Below are 13,526 nucleotides of genomic sequence, written 5' to 3'. Positions count from 1 at the left end.
TGCATGTTTTACACTCACACTGTGGTACACACCTAAGAACATCCCCCCCACCACCACCACCACCACCACCTTTAGGATTGAAATTGAGTAAACATTTTGGAATGGTCAATGTTACACTTCCAGTTGGGTCATTTTTCCTCAAAGAGTTAAACATGAAATTTAACTGTCTTATTAAGAATGTACTAACAAATATTTGTTAGCACAATACTAGAATTGAGTTACCTAGCACAGGGATCAGAATAAGCTGGATATGTTTTATTATGCTTATGAATGACTGGATAAATAAATAAGCAGGAGCCAAGGAAGCAAGTCACTGTAGGAATTAATGTGTAAGTGGAAGCAGGGGGATATGGAATCCTTTCCGATGTACCAATCAACTCTTACAAACTGAGTGTATCTTTATTGACTCAAACACTGATATGGTTACACAATATTCTTTGTAGTTTAGTAACTTATGAACTTTGCCGTGATACGCCATTTGACTGAGTAAAATTCAACACAATTCACAGTTCCCCTTTGAAAGCCGCACTGAAGTGAATGAGAATTGCACAGGAGTACTGAGATGGTCTTACACGTTTCCTACTCATCTCGATGTGGCTTGTGCAGGAAAAAAATGCATGATGGGTCATGTCCAAAGTTATCAAAGGAAAAAAATTAAACCATGTGGCAGCCTTTTCAAAAATCATTGTGAGTATTTCTTCCCACACTTAGAATCCCCACTTGGTCTTATGAATCACAATCCTGAGCTTGTATAAGCTACATACAGTACAATCCTAAACAGTTACTCTATCTGAGGCTAACGTGCTTAGAAGGCTATAACTCTGTTTAGGATAGTACCACCAGACAATGTCCAGTCCATTGAAATAAATAGGACTTATTTTCAAGTTTAGGATTGGGTTCTTGAAGAACCTAGGTGGATTCATCCTGCAAGGATCATTCATGCAAACAGCAGAGAAGTGAACAGGCTTATTGAAGTCATATCTGAGTCTAGCAGTGCCCTGGAGACCAACCAGAGCTCTCTTTGTCGATCAGAATAGATCTGAGTCCTTTTATCCTAGTCAGAAGGTGGGAGGGGTGTTGGATAGAATGTTTGTAAAGGACACTCAAGTACAATGTATATTGTCATCAGCTTGTTTAGAGCAGGTTACATATACATATCTTTATTACGGCCGTAGACCAGCAAAGACAAAATTAGCAGTTTTGGAGGTTACATATATATTACATTCTTTACAAGACTTTTTACAAGCCTATTCTATTCTAGCTGGAATAAAAAGGATTCAAATCAACATTTCTGCTCTCGTGTCTGACAAATGGAACTTTGACTTTTGAAGCTTAGACCAGCTTTTTCAACTTTTTGACTGTGGAGGAACCCCTGTAATATTTTTCAGGTTTTGAGGAACCCCAGAAGTGGGGACTTGCCCCTTCAGGGAAGTGGGCGTGGAAGGAAGATGTGAGAGCCAGCCAATCAATCCATCGATGGATGGGTAAGGATAAGTTTTCATGCACCTACACACTGTGTCAAGCGAATACCTTGAATAATACTCTTTTGGTTTTAATAGTGCCACTGGACTGCTGCTTCTGACCAACACCTGAATCTACCAGGCAACATAGACACTCCCGTCACCCAGCTGAGTGCAAATTCACTCAGAGGAAACATAATATATGAAACAGTCTTAAAAAACTGGGTGTCTGTTATGGGAAGAGGAAGGGAAAGTTGTTTGTAAGCTACTTTGGGACTCCTTTGGGTAGTGAAAAGTGGGATATAAAAACCCAGCTCTTCTTCTTTTCCTCTGCAGCAGACCAACATAGCTACCCTCTGAAACTAGGTTTACTTTAGACTTTGGACTCACAGAGCGGTTCTATGCAGATTTACCAGAAGTCAATCCCACTGTATTCACTGAGGCCTACCCCCAGGTAAGTGTGCACAGTGGCAGGATTGCACAGTAAATGTTGGGCTGAATTAGAGATGCAGGTGAAACCTCTCTCAAAGAAAAGTACCCAGACAGTTCGCCACAAGCTAACCAAATCTGACAGGTGTGCTTGTGAGTCACATTTTCCAAGCATAGGCAAGAGACATCTGCACACAAAATATCTCTGAGACAGCAGTCACAGATGCAAATAGTCTTGTCCCTGTTTATTCAAGAATCCAGAGTTTCATGGTTCTGAAAGCGCTGGGATACTGGCAGCTGATGCTAAAGGGGAGAAATGAATCACTAAACAAGAGGAACCTTAGCACAGGGAGATGTTTAAACATCACTCCTGCGTGACCGTTAGAAATCACCATTCATTATGATCTTTCATGTGTTCTTGGCTTATGCATTTTAACACACAGCTCATAATAAAGTTAATGCACACATACCTATGGACACTAAACCAGGGGTAGTCAACCTGTGGTCCTCCAGATGTTCATGGACTACAATTCCCATGAGCCCCTGCCAGCAAATGCAAACGCTGGCAGGGGCTCATGGGAATTGTAGTTCATGAACATCTGGAGGACCACAGGTTGACTACCCCTGCACTAAACAACACCCCCGGACTCCCCACTTGATTCTTAGACCAATACCTGCCTAGAAAAGAACGAAATCTCAGGCTGAGCACTTTCAGCTCAAGAGAGGGCATTTGGGATATGCAATGTTTGATCATGCTTTGCAACTTTGTCTGAATTCAGTTCTTTGGACTTTTGGAAATACATTGCAAGCTTAGTGAAATAAGGACCACTGACAGCACCACAGGAAGGCAGTCCATTCCTAAGAAAGGGAAGTTCTAAATCTGGAAAGCAGCCACTAAGCAGGCCTCTCTCTAGGGCAGGGGTAGCCCAACTGTGGCTTTCCAGATATCCATGGACTACAATTAGCATGAGCCCCTGCCAGTCCATGAGTATCTGGAGCACCACACTTTGGCCACCCCTGCTGTAGGTGAACTCACCAATCATAATTGGCAAACCAAAGGATGTCATCCAGAAGCAAGACCATCAGATGCGAGCGCCATGCTGAGTGGGGGGGGGGCGTGGGTGCCAGGGGCTGCAGGCGCGGACCTGCTGCATCTGCGCATTTGTGCCTGCACCTCCCCCCCACAGCGTGGTGTTCGCTGCACCATGAGGCAGCTGATCACTCCCAGCGTAGCGAGCGAGCGCCGTGGAGGGGGGGAGGTGCGCCTGCTGGTTTGCGGGCGCCGGCGTGTCAACACCTGTGCCTCCCTCTCCCCACCCCCAGTCCCCAGCCCAAAAAAGGTTGAGGATAACCCAGACCCACCAGTGGATGATCTGTATGTTCCACAGGAACAACCAGCTGAAGCAGAGCTACAGAATTTGAGCATATCACAATGGCCAAGAACTGGGATTTATAAAAAGGCACTAATGCTTGTCAAGTTATACCAAAGCTCCTGAAACTGTTTTCCTCCCAAGCATGTGAATGGAAAACTTCTTGCCTGGTGATTTAATTATCCCTAACCAGCGCATTTAACCTTGGCCGTGGTCTCAAAAAAAACAAAAAAAAAAAACAAGATAAAACACACCCTTGCACACACATAAAGCTCACATTAAGAGGTTTGCTAGATAAGGACTGCAGCTCCCTCACAGCCTATTCTTGCCCGATGAAAAAGTGTCTCCCATATCTTCACCTGCGTTTCTGCAGCATGTGGAGCTGCTGACTTATTTAGAAACGCACCACATCCATATTAATCATTCATGAATGCCATCTCTAAGACGATGCAGCAAGAATGCAAGTTAGCATATGCTACTGTGTAGCATGTGGCAGGACGTGTGTGCTTCACATATGCACATATCTGGGGGCAGCTGTCTCCAGCATTTGTTCAGGGTGCAGAGAGGAGAATAACAGGATCCTTTCAAACATTTGCCAAAATGAGGCAGGTGGGAAGAGTCAACAAGTTAACCTCTCCTATAAAGATGAGGATATCTTACACATGGGGCTGGACAACTGGTGGCATGCACAATGGCCATTGTCTCAGAATGCTAGGACCAGCTGAGGACCCTTCATTTGGACATGCATGACACAAAACCCATTTCTATAAAATTCCTTTGTCACTAGTCTAGTCCTTATGTCTATCTCCCCCCCCCTGAAATCAACAAGGAATGTGTGGTTTCAGAGAGCTTGACATTAACTGAATGGCCTCATTTGTAGAAAAAAAATTTTAATTAAAAAGGCAAGTGATGAAATGGTAAGATTCTTGGACTAGTCTGGGAGACCCCGAGCCATGGACTTCGCTGGGTGAACCTGAGCCGACCCCACCTAATTTATCTCACAAAATCCTCCTGAGAATAAAATGGACCAGATCTCCCCATAGACTGGATCCAGTCTGCTTTTGTGCTCAATCTCACCAATTCCCCTCTCTTCTGCAGCCCCCGTCCTACATGGCTTTTCTCTATCCCGGTCCAAGGATCCCTGCCATGGTTATTTAAATATGGTAATCTTCCCTCCACGGCACTAAAAGGAAACCTGATGGGGTTGATGCTGCTTGTAGTGGGATGAAAAAGCAGGATAGAATAGAAAACTGTACTCCACCCTGCCCCACCTCCCCCCAGCAATACAGGTTAGGCTGCAAGAGTGGTTTCCTCAAGTCAGAACTCAGGGGTAGTCAAACTGCGGCCCTCCAGATGTCCATGGACTACAATGCCCTTGAGTCCCTGCCAGCGAACGCTCATGAGCGTTCGCTGGCAGGGGCTCAAGGGCATTGTAGTCCATGGACATCTGGAGGGCCGCAGTTTGACTACCCCTGCTCTAACCACTATTTCACCATCGCTCCAGTGCTCCTCACAGCTGTTCTTCCCTTATATACAGTTGTCAGCTTGGGTTCCCTCCCCCCTTCACTTCTTGTGGCTGCTGGTGGCTCTGGCTGACTGAGGCTGAAGGAAAGGCAGGGAAAGGAGGCTGAAGGAAAGGCAGTTCAGCCTCCTTTCTTACGAGCAACTCAGCTCCTGCAGCGGAAACTGCCTGCTCAGTCGAAGCAACGGTTAAACCTTATCGGAAAGAAAACTATTCACACAGATGCATTCTGCAGACACTCTGCCCGCCACACCCACCACAAGCCTAGTTTGACACACAGAAAAGAAACTAAGGACACAAAATGTTCTCGGCAGAGCAACACAGAGAGAGAAATTATGTTGCTGTGTTATGCACAATGAAGATGAAGAAATGTCTCCGGCTTAGGCTGATTGCTGACAGGGGACAATTGGCACCAATGGACATTTTGGCTGCTCTTTCCCTAAAGCCCCTCTGGAATGTACTTTTAAAAAACCATACTGAGCTGCAAGGTGAAAGTGGGCTGTAATTGGTTTTGCTTGACTAAAAGAAATCATTTGGGAGTTGGAAAACTTGAAGGCACTTGAACATACAGTTAGGCCTTCAGTTTATCCAAGCTCAATGATGTACTCTCACCAGCAGTGGCTGTCCAGGATCTCAAGTAGAGGTTTTTCACATTACCTGTTGTTTTAATTTGAGATTGCCACCATTGCTTTGAGTCTAAGATGGCTTGCCTGCATATTTGCTGCTCTGACCCATAGACCTGTCAACCGAAACCTTGTTGGAGATCAGGGTAAGGATGTAGGAAACATAACAATTATATGTTATGTATCCCCCAAAATGTCTGCCTCGGTCCTATCAACTGGGCCACTGAGGAGGAACTACGGCCCAGTGGTAGAGTATTTGCTTGGTATGCTGAATCTCACAGGTCCAATCCCAGCATCTCCAGTTAAAGGGTACAAACAGAAGATGATGTGAAATACCTCTACCCAAGACTGAAGAAATGCAGCCAGTCTGATAAGACCATATTGACCCTGATAGACCAAAAGCTTTGATTCATTATAGGGCAGTTTCACTTAATCTTCAAGTGCACAGAGGTGTGATTTGGTTAGGATTGTGGCATGTGCAGAAGAGGACTTGAGCCTCTACCTGTATCATTTTACGAGCCTGAAGTGACTGGGTGGAAGCTTCTGTTTGCCCCATTGCACACATTTATGCGCTGCCACTTACCCCAGTCCCAATCCAAATCAGGAATAAGTATGCCTGGAAATGAAGCTGCAAGCACAGAACGCCTGGAGCACATCTGTCAACAGGACTAGGTCTGGCAGACAGGGAACATGAGAACTTTGTAACATGTGATTCAGGTCCTGAGATAAAAGTAATGCATGCAGAGATGTCATGGAACTGAAACTGCATGTTCCAGTATGACAATATTAAAAGTGAGATTTTGAATTAAGGCTATGATTTCAGATTCTATCTGGAATTTTCTTCTGTATAAAGAAAGGATGGACGACTGCTAAAAGTTTAGCTATACATAAGTGTAAGAACAAAAATTACTCCAAAACAAACATTCATTGAAAGTATTCTACAGGAAAACACCAACAAAATAGAAAATGATGGGGGGGGGGGCTTTTCTTCACCACATTTTTCTTCACCAACTTCCAACATTTCTGACATTCCACATCTGACCAACAAGAAGCTGTATGTGTAAGCACTACAGCAACATTTGGCCTAATGTTCAGCAACACTCTGTTGTTCCTGATCAACTAAATCCCCTTTCTTTTCATAGCAAATCATAAATAACGTTGGTAATACAGAACTTCCTTCCTGTTCCAAGAGGGTAGAGAGAAGAAATTCATTCAACAAGCAGTAGAACACACCACATGGAATAAGAACCTAGGGTTGAGTTAGATATAAAAGATTTCAATTTGAGGTTCCCATTTTAATCCTTTCCCGTGCAAAATAAAATCTGTTGGGTTTAAAACCAAATGCAATTTGTTTGTTCTGTTTATGGGCTGATTTTTCATTTTGTTTTTATGCAGAGGTTAAAACTCAGTTTTTTTCCCCAGTGATGACCCACAGCCACTTTCAACATTATTCTCCTCTCCATTTTATTTTCACAACAACCTTATGAGGTAGGTTATGCCGAGACAGTGATTGGCCCAAAATCGGGTGGCAAGCTTCCATGGGGAAGTAGCGATTCAAAGCAGAGCCTCCCAGATCCTGGTATGACACTCTAACCGCAGCATAATTTTGGGCTAAATGGCCCCTAAAGCAGCAAAGGGTAGTTAAAAACTTAAAAACACCAATTAACACCAAAAAATGAACAAAAACAAGAGTAAACCACAACAAGCCAGTAGGAGGCAGCACAAAACTATATTTCAAGATGTCTGGCAGTTAAAAAAAAATTCAAACTGCTCTTATTAAAACAGCCAATGAAAGGATCTGCTGAGTTAATTTGGGGATGGAACTCCCTGAAAAGGAGCCACCACCAACAAGGCACCATTTCAAGAAAATGATAATCGAATGGTAGTGGTGCAGGATCATTAAACAGGACCACGGATCAAGAGGGAGGAGCAACATGGGGAGAAGGGTGTTCCCCCCAAATGGCCTTGAAACTACAGTCCTGCCCCTCCTTTGGTTTTAGGAAATGAATATCACAGCAGCAGTTCAACACACAACAGCTGAATGACAATGTTTATTTAGTAATCTGGACTGCGCTTATAAAACAGCCACAGTAACTCAATCCTCAAGGGATGAAGAACCAGAAGCACTTGTGTATTTTATATAGCTCCAGTTACAAATCAACCCTTAATCATTTAAGAGAGGGGGAAGACTGGTGCTTTGAGGCACCAACACTTCTCCTGTACGACCAACAGTCAGGGTAACGTACGATAATTCTCTCCTCCTTTCTTGTATCCACACAAGGACCCTGTGAGTGAGGTTACACTGACTGTGTAGAACAGGGGTAGTCAAACTGCGGCCCTCCAGATGTCCATGGACTAAAGTTCCCATGAGCCCCTGCCAGCGAATGCTGGCAGGGGCTCATGGGAACTGTAGTCCATGGACATCTGGAGGGCCGCAGTTTGACTGGAGGGCCGCAGTTTGACTACCCCTGGTGTAGAACCAGTCTCCCAGAAACTTCCAGAACCAGTCTCCCAGAAACTTCTGGGCAGAGTGACCTTTGAACCTGGATCTCCCAGATATTCTAATCAGTACACAATGCCAAGTAATACTGGATGTTATCCAGCTAAATTATTTGCAGGTAAGACATTTTATCCACAATAATGGAGCACGGGCCTCTGGCCTCTAGGCATTATCCAAAACAGCATGAAAAGCAGCAATGTGTATAGGTAGGGATGCTGGTGTCCCATCTATTTCCCTAAAGAGAGAGAAAAAATCTGTTTGCACCTGTGGATTCTCAGGTAGATTGTTTTTGAGGTCAGCAAAAGATCATTAGATTCCAGTAAAGAGCTGCTAGTCTCCCAATTCCCTTGGAACAAAATTTCTGTACTGAAACTTATGTAATGCTAAGATATGAAGTATGCACAGCGTTTTTCTGTACAAATATGATCACATTCCAACCATCCATTGCAAAGAGAGAGAGAGATCAGCCCTGCTTTCAAGAAGCTGAAAATCTGAGATGTGCCCATTGTATCTATGTGCCGAAAAGAACGAAAACAGGAAGCATGGTTTGGGTTGCACACCCACATTCCACCGGGATTATGCAAGACTGTAACAGCAATGTTGAGTAGTAACACAGTAGCGCTTGCTGGAGGCCGTGTTCCTGGAGTAGAGAGGAAAGGTTGGATATAGCAAAATTACAACTCCCCCTAAGGACTCAGCACTCTTAACTCAAGGGATTGCTTAATTCTATAATTTAGGTTTTTATTCTGCTCCACCAGAAGCCAGACTATTAGGGCTCTACCTGTCTCTGGAACACCTGGATGCAACGGACTCTTCCAGACTAGACTTCTGTAGTTCGCTCTACACAGGCCTTCCCTTATCTTTGACCCGGAAATTACAGTTGGTGCAAAATGCGGCTGCTAGGGTCCTCTCTAGATCATCTTGGAGGGCCCACATCCAGCCAGTGCTGAGGCAGCTGCACGGGTTGCCAGTTTTGTTCCAGATAAAGTTTCTTTAAGGCCATTCATGGTCTGGGCCTCGCATATCTGAGGCACCCCCCTCAAAGAACCTTGTGCCCTGTGGGTACTAATTTGTTGATGGTGCCCAGCCCCTAGGAGATTCGCCTGGCCTCAACCAAGGCCAGGGACTTTTGGTCCTGGTCCCAATCTGGTGGAATGAACTCCTAGAAGAGCTGAGGGCCCTGGCGGAGCTGGTGCAGTTCCACAGGGCTACAAGACAGAGTTCTTCCGCCAGGCATATGGTTGAGGTCAGGCCGTGGAAGATCTAGGGTCCCTCCTCTAGATGCCAGGACACCTAGAGCAGGTGCCCCTCCCCCCCAAAGCTGGCTGGGCGGGGAGTGCAGGGGGGGCAGTCCCTTGGTCTGGGAATGGTGGTCGATAAATGAAAGAAATAATTTTTTTTAATGAATTGCTTTTAGGAATAAACCTGTCTCTCCTAGCCATCTCTAAAATTTGATGCTCACTCTTTAACTGCAAGCATATAACGTTTTTGAATCTGTTCCAGTTTTGACATTGGACAGGAAAGCCAGAGGCTTTGAAATGCTTCCTAAGAGAGAGGGAGGGAAGGAGGGAGGGAGGGAGGAGGGAGACGCCAGTCTGATGTACAGATCAGCCTTCATGCTACTGGAAGGCCACCGGCACATCCATCGTGGAGGAAGGGTGTGGCCACATCTGCTCTCCAGCTACAACAAACAGCCATCCTTATAGGCACAGCAATGCCCAGAGAAACGAGAAGGACCTCCGTATCAAAGCCTGCCCTGCCCTCCCTGCCAAGAGCACTTCCCTTTCTCCAGATTGGAACAAGGCCCACATCTTGCAGCAGGGCTGCCCCACAAAGCAAGTATCTATTAGAGCTGCTACCCCTGGGGAATCTTATGCAGAAAACCAGAGTTCTTAATGAATCAGCCCATTCAGTGAAGATTTCTCCAGCAGCATCTCCAAATGGGAGCCCCCAGGGTGGCAGGCAGTTTAGACCATCTCAATCCTTGCAGTTCAGTAAGAGAGTGGAAGGGGAATGCACACTGGGGCAGACAAAAAGTCACAGTCCTTTGCCTTAAATAAGAGCCATATGGACAGGAGTCCTAGAGAGGAAGGGGAGACAGGAAGGATTCTTGGGGCCCACATCTTCAGAAGGCCTAGCCTCGTGCCCGGGGGCTTCCTTCCCCCCTCTCCTGCTGAGGCATTTATTTGTGGAGAATGCAAAACAGGCACAACCACTGGGATGACGCTGCATGATCTGAGCCACTTGTTTCTCCCAACCCTTTAAGTCTGGGGCAAAATAATAATAATTTTTTTTAAGAATGTGTTTTTAATTAGCAGGAGGTGGGATCAGTTGGCCAGAGAGGGTCTGCCATCAGAACCACAGGACGAACGTAGACCTTGCCTGCTCAAACAGGCAATCTACACCGAAACTCACTGAGAGCGTTCAGAAAAGTCACTCTATCCCAGCCTGGCCAGCCTCACAAGATTGTTGTGGGGCTACAATGAATGAAAGAGCCATGGAGGCTGCTCTGAGATCCTTGTAAGAAAGGTAGGTCTTAAAAAACACACACACACACACCCCCACACACACACACACCAGCTAAAGGAAAAGCAAAGGGGCCATTTTTCTGAAGGGAGGCTCACACTGTGTGGACAAGAACCACCCCGAAATTTTTTTCCGCTCTGGGGAAGCAACTACCTACCTACCAAAGAAGGACTTTGTCCCAGAGGGATTCCATGGCAAGGATGGGATTTGTGAGCATTCTGCATATCAGAAATTCAAACCCTCCCCCCCCCCCCAACGTTCATCCTAAAGTTGTCTCTCAACGTGAAATGGGGAGCTTCAATAGCAAGGCCCTGCTAGGGGTTTCCATTTCCCCTGCAGAACTGGAAGCAGCTAAGATGGGGGCTCTCTGGGAAGCACAGGCCAGTTGCCCAATGCGGGGGGGAGTCAGGCTTTCTCCCTCACAGAGAACCGGTCTTCTGCGATGCTGCTGAGGGTCCCCCCCCCATTGCTAGAGTGTGGGGGGGGGCTACAGGGCGCGTTCCGAAGCATGCGGGGCCATGCAGACTAAGCCAATGAGTCAGAGTTCCGGCCTCGTGGCACGTTCCCACGAGCGCTCCAGACAAACGCCGGCGGAATCCCTTCTCGCGGCAGGTCTGCCTGGGCGACCGCTTCGCCTCCATGGCGGGAGACCCTTGGTCGCCTTCGCCTACCCACCGCCGAACCAAGCAAGCCGGTGCCCTCGGAGCAGCACCCTGGGCAGCTCAGCCGGCCGCGGCGCCGGGGGATGCTTGCGAGAGGGAGATGCGCCAGGCGGGGCTCGCCACTTACGGCTGAGCGGGGAGGACGGGCTCGGCTCCTGGCCGAGGAGACTGGAGCCGATCAGCCCTTGGAGGAGGCGTCGGAACGAGGCCCGCGCGCCCCGCTGGGCTGGTCCCCACGTTCAGGCCAGCAGCCCCAAGGAGTCCTCGACCGGCGCGGCACCGCCCAACCTGCTTGGCGCACGTGTGGACCTCCTCGGCACGGAAGTGGCGGGAACTTTGCGGGGCGGGGGGGGGGGGGTGGATGGGGGAGAAGCGGCTCTCTCCCGCCCCGCCGGGGTCTAGCCCTGCCAGGGGTCCCCGAAAGGAGGCGGCCTCCCTTGGCCACCGCTTTGCTCACCGCGCCCGCTGTTCCCTGGGCTGGAGTCCCCTTGCTAGTCCAGGCGGCAGCCGGGCCACTCACCCCTCGCGTCCCGCTGCTGCTGTCCCGCGAGCTCCTGGCGCCTCGACACCTCCGGCTGCGGCTCCGCTTGGCCTCTCCACGCCCCGCATCGCAGCATCCCCTCGCGCGTCAGGACCCGCCCCTGCCCGGCCAACGATTGGTTTGAAAGGCCGCGCGTCGAAGACGCAGAGGGAGGCCATTAGGCGGTGACGCGGTCAGTCACGAATCCGCGGACGGGATTGGAGACGCATGCCCGCCCAGGGACTGAGAGTCTGGGCTCCAGACGGGCGGATCCGCCAGCGGGTTTCCCGGTACTCGAGGGACCGCTCGCTCGCCCCGCCTTGACGCTCGCTGGAGTTTAGTTTGATTATGTCCCGCTGAAACTTCGGGGTCCAGGGGGCAAGTGTCCCCTCCCCAGGCGCCGCCGCGTTTTTTCAGCCTGTTTCACACGTTATGTTTCCCCGGCGTGAATGTGCACTCAGCTGGGCGACGGGAGTGTGTGTGTGTTGCCTGGTGGATCCAGGTGGGTAAACCGACTTGTTCTGAAGTAGCAGAACACAGTTCAGGGGCACCCAGGAAGTTTTCTTCGAGATATATGCTTTGGTGTGCGTACACCCTTCTTCAGATACACACAGGAAAGCTGCTACCTTGAATAAAACTGCTGTGTTGTCTGGTGCCGTCTGCCTCAGCAAACTGCCTCTTCCCCCTGCCAGACAAAGGCGCTAGTAATCTTTAGGCAGAACTTTGTAAATCTTTAAAAATCGTTTAAAAATTTACAGTACCATAGATGGATGTAGGGATGGTCACAAGGAAAATCACCATTCTAAATAATTATCTAGCGCTTTCAGTGTTCAAGTGGCTTCCCACGCGATAATCCTCCCCAAAGCCCTGATAAGACTGACCTGTAGTATTGTTCTTTTGATTACAAAGGGTGGAGGCCAGACAGACTTGTTTGGAATTCGTGGCAGAGGAGAGGGTAAAACTGGTGACCTCCTCCTAGCTTGGTGGTCCTCATGCCCTAACATTTCTGTCTGTGTGAGGACAGAAGGACCTTGTTTATAAGTGCAGCAAAAGGTTTCAGGGCTGCAAGGCCAGCTGAGCCCTCCTCCCCGATCACCCCACAAAAATAAGCCATGTTGTTGGTCTAGTGTACCTTATATTTTGTGTCCATTTTAATGAGGTTTTAATGGAGCTTTTAACTGGACATCTGTACCCTGTCATGAGCTGGCTCATGAGTGGCAAGTAACACTAATAATAATAATAATAATAATAATAATAATAATAATAATAATAATAATAATAATAATAATAATAATTGGAATGTGAACTGATTAACTGTCAAGCCCTCCCCCATTCAGTGGCAAAGGAGCCCAAAGCCCATTACAAGATCTTGCTCTGAATTCTTGCCAAGGCGTTTCAACATCTCTTCCTACAACTTCCTCCACTTGTTCAGTATTTCACTATTGTTTTGCTCTATTTCCTGTTTTTATACCGAAGTTCTTTTTTTATTGCAAAGAGGCTTTTGTTTTCTTTTCCATTATCTTTTAAATACTCATCCTACCTATATTCGCACCCAGCGTTATGGCTGATATTCTGGCCCTTCTTAGGATGAGGTCCACAGTGTTGGACCTAGGATCTCCCAGATGGAGGTTCATTTTCTCCTACCAGCTTTCTGCAGAGAGTAGTAAACTGGAGATGTTTATTTATTGAGTTTCTCCCATTATGGAGCCCAGGGTAAGGATTTCCAAGCTTTCTCCCTCTAGGTTCTGGCAGACACAGAGCTGCTTTGGTTCAACCATACCCTGGGCTAGCCCCCTTATTCCTCCATGAGAGTCATTAGGTGCTCCCCCTTCTTGGCGACCCCTACAGTACTCATTTTCTCCCACTCTATCTTCACTTCAGTCTCCATTGCTCTCTCACAGATCATTTTACTTC

At 47.5% G+C, this 13,526-nt stretch overlaps 1 protein-coding gene across 2 annotated transcripts in view; it reads right to left on the bottom strand.

Moving 5' to 3' along the window:
- The window catches only part of PLS3 (plastin 3), a 60,933-nt gene extending 49,180 nt beyond the window's left edge, over positions 1-11,753 (bottom strand). Inside the window, exon 1 of one of the 2 annotated variants that reach the window (XM_077307570.1) lies at positions 11,613-11,753. The gene's annotated coding sequence lies outside the window, so the exon portion shown is untranslated. Of the gene's footprint in view, positions 1-11,549 lie in introns of both variants that reach the window. The other variant, XM_077307571.1, reaches the window with a different exon arrangement.
- Between the last annotated feature and the right edge of the window lie 1,773 nt (positions 11,754-13,526).

The sequence above is a fragment of the Paroedura picta genome, chromosome 13 (genome assembly GCF_049243985.1).
Source record: "Paroedura picta isolate Pp20150507F chromosome 13, Ppicta_v3.0, whole genome shotgun sequence".
NCBI lineage: Eukaryota > Metazoa > Chordata > Lepidosauria > Squamata > Gekkonidae > Paroedura > Paroedura picta.
Note: the sequence above shows the minus strand (reverse complement) of the source record. Positions and strands in the feature narration are given on the sequence as shown.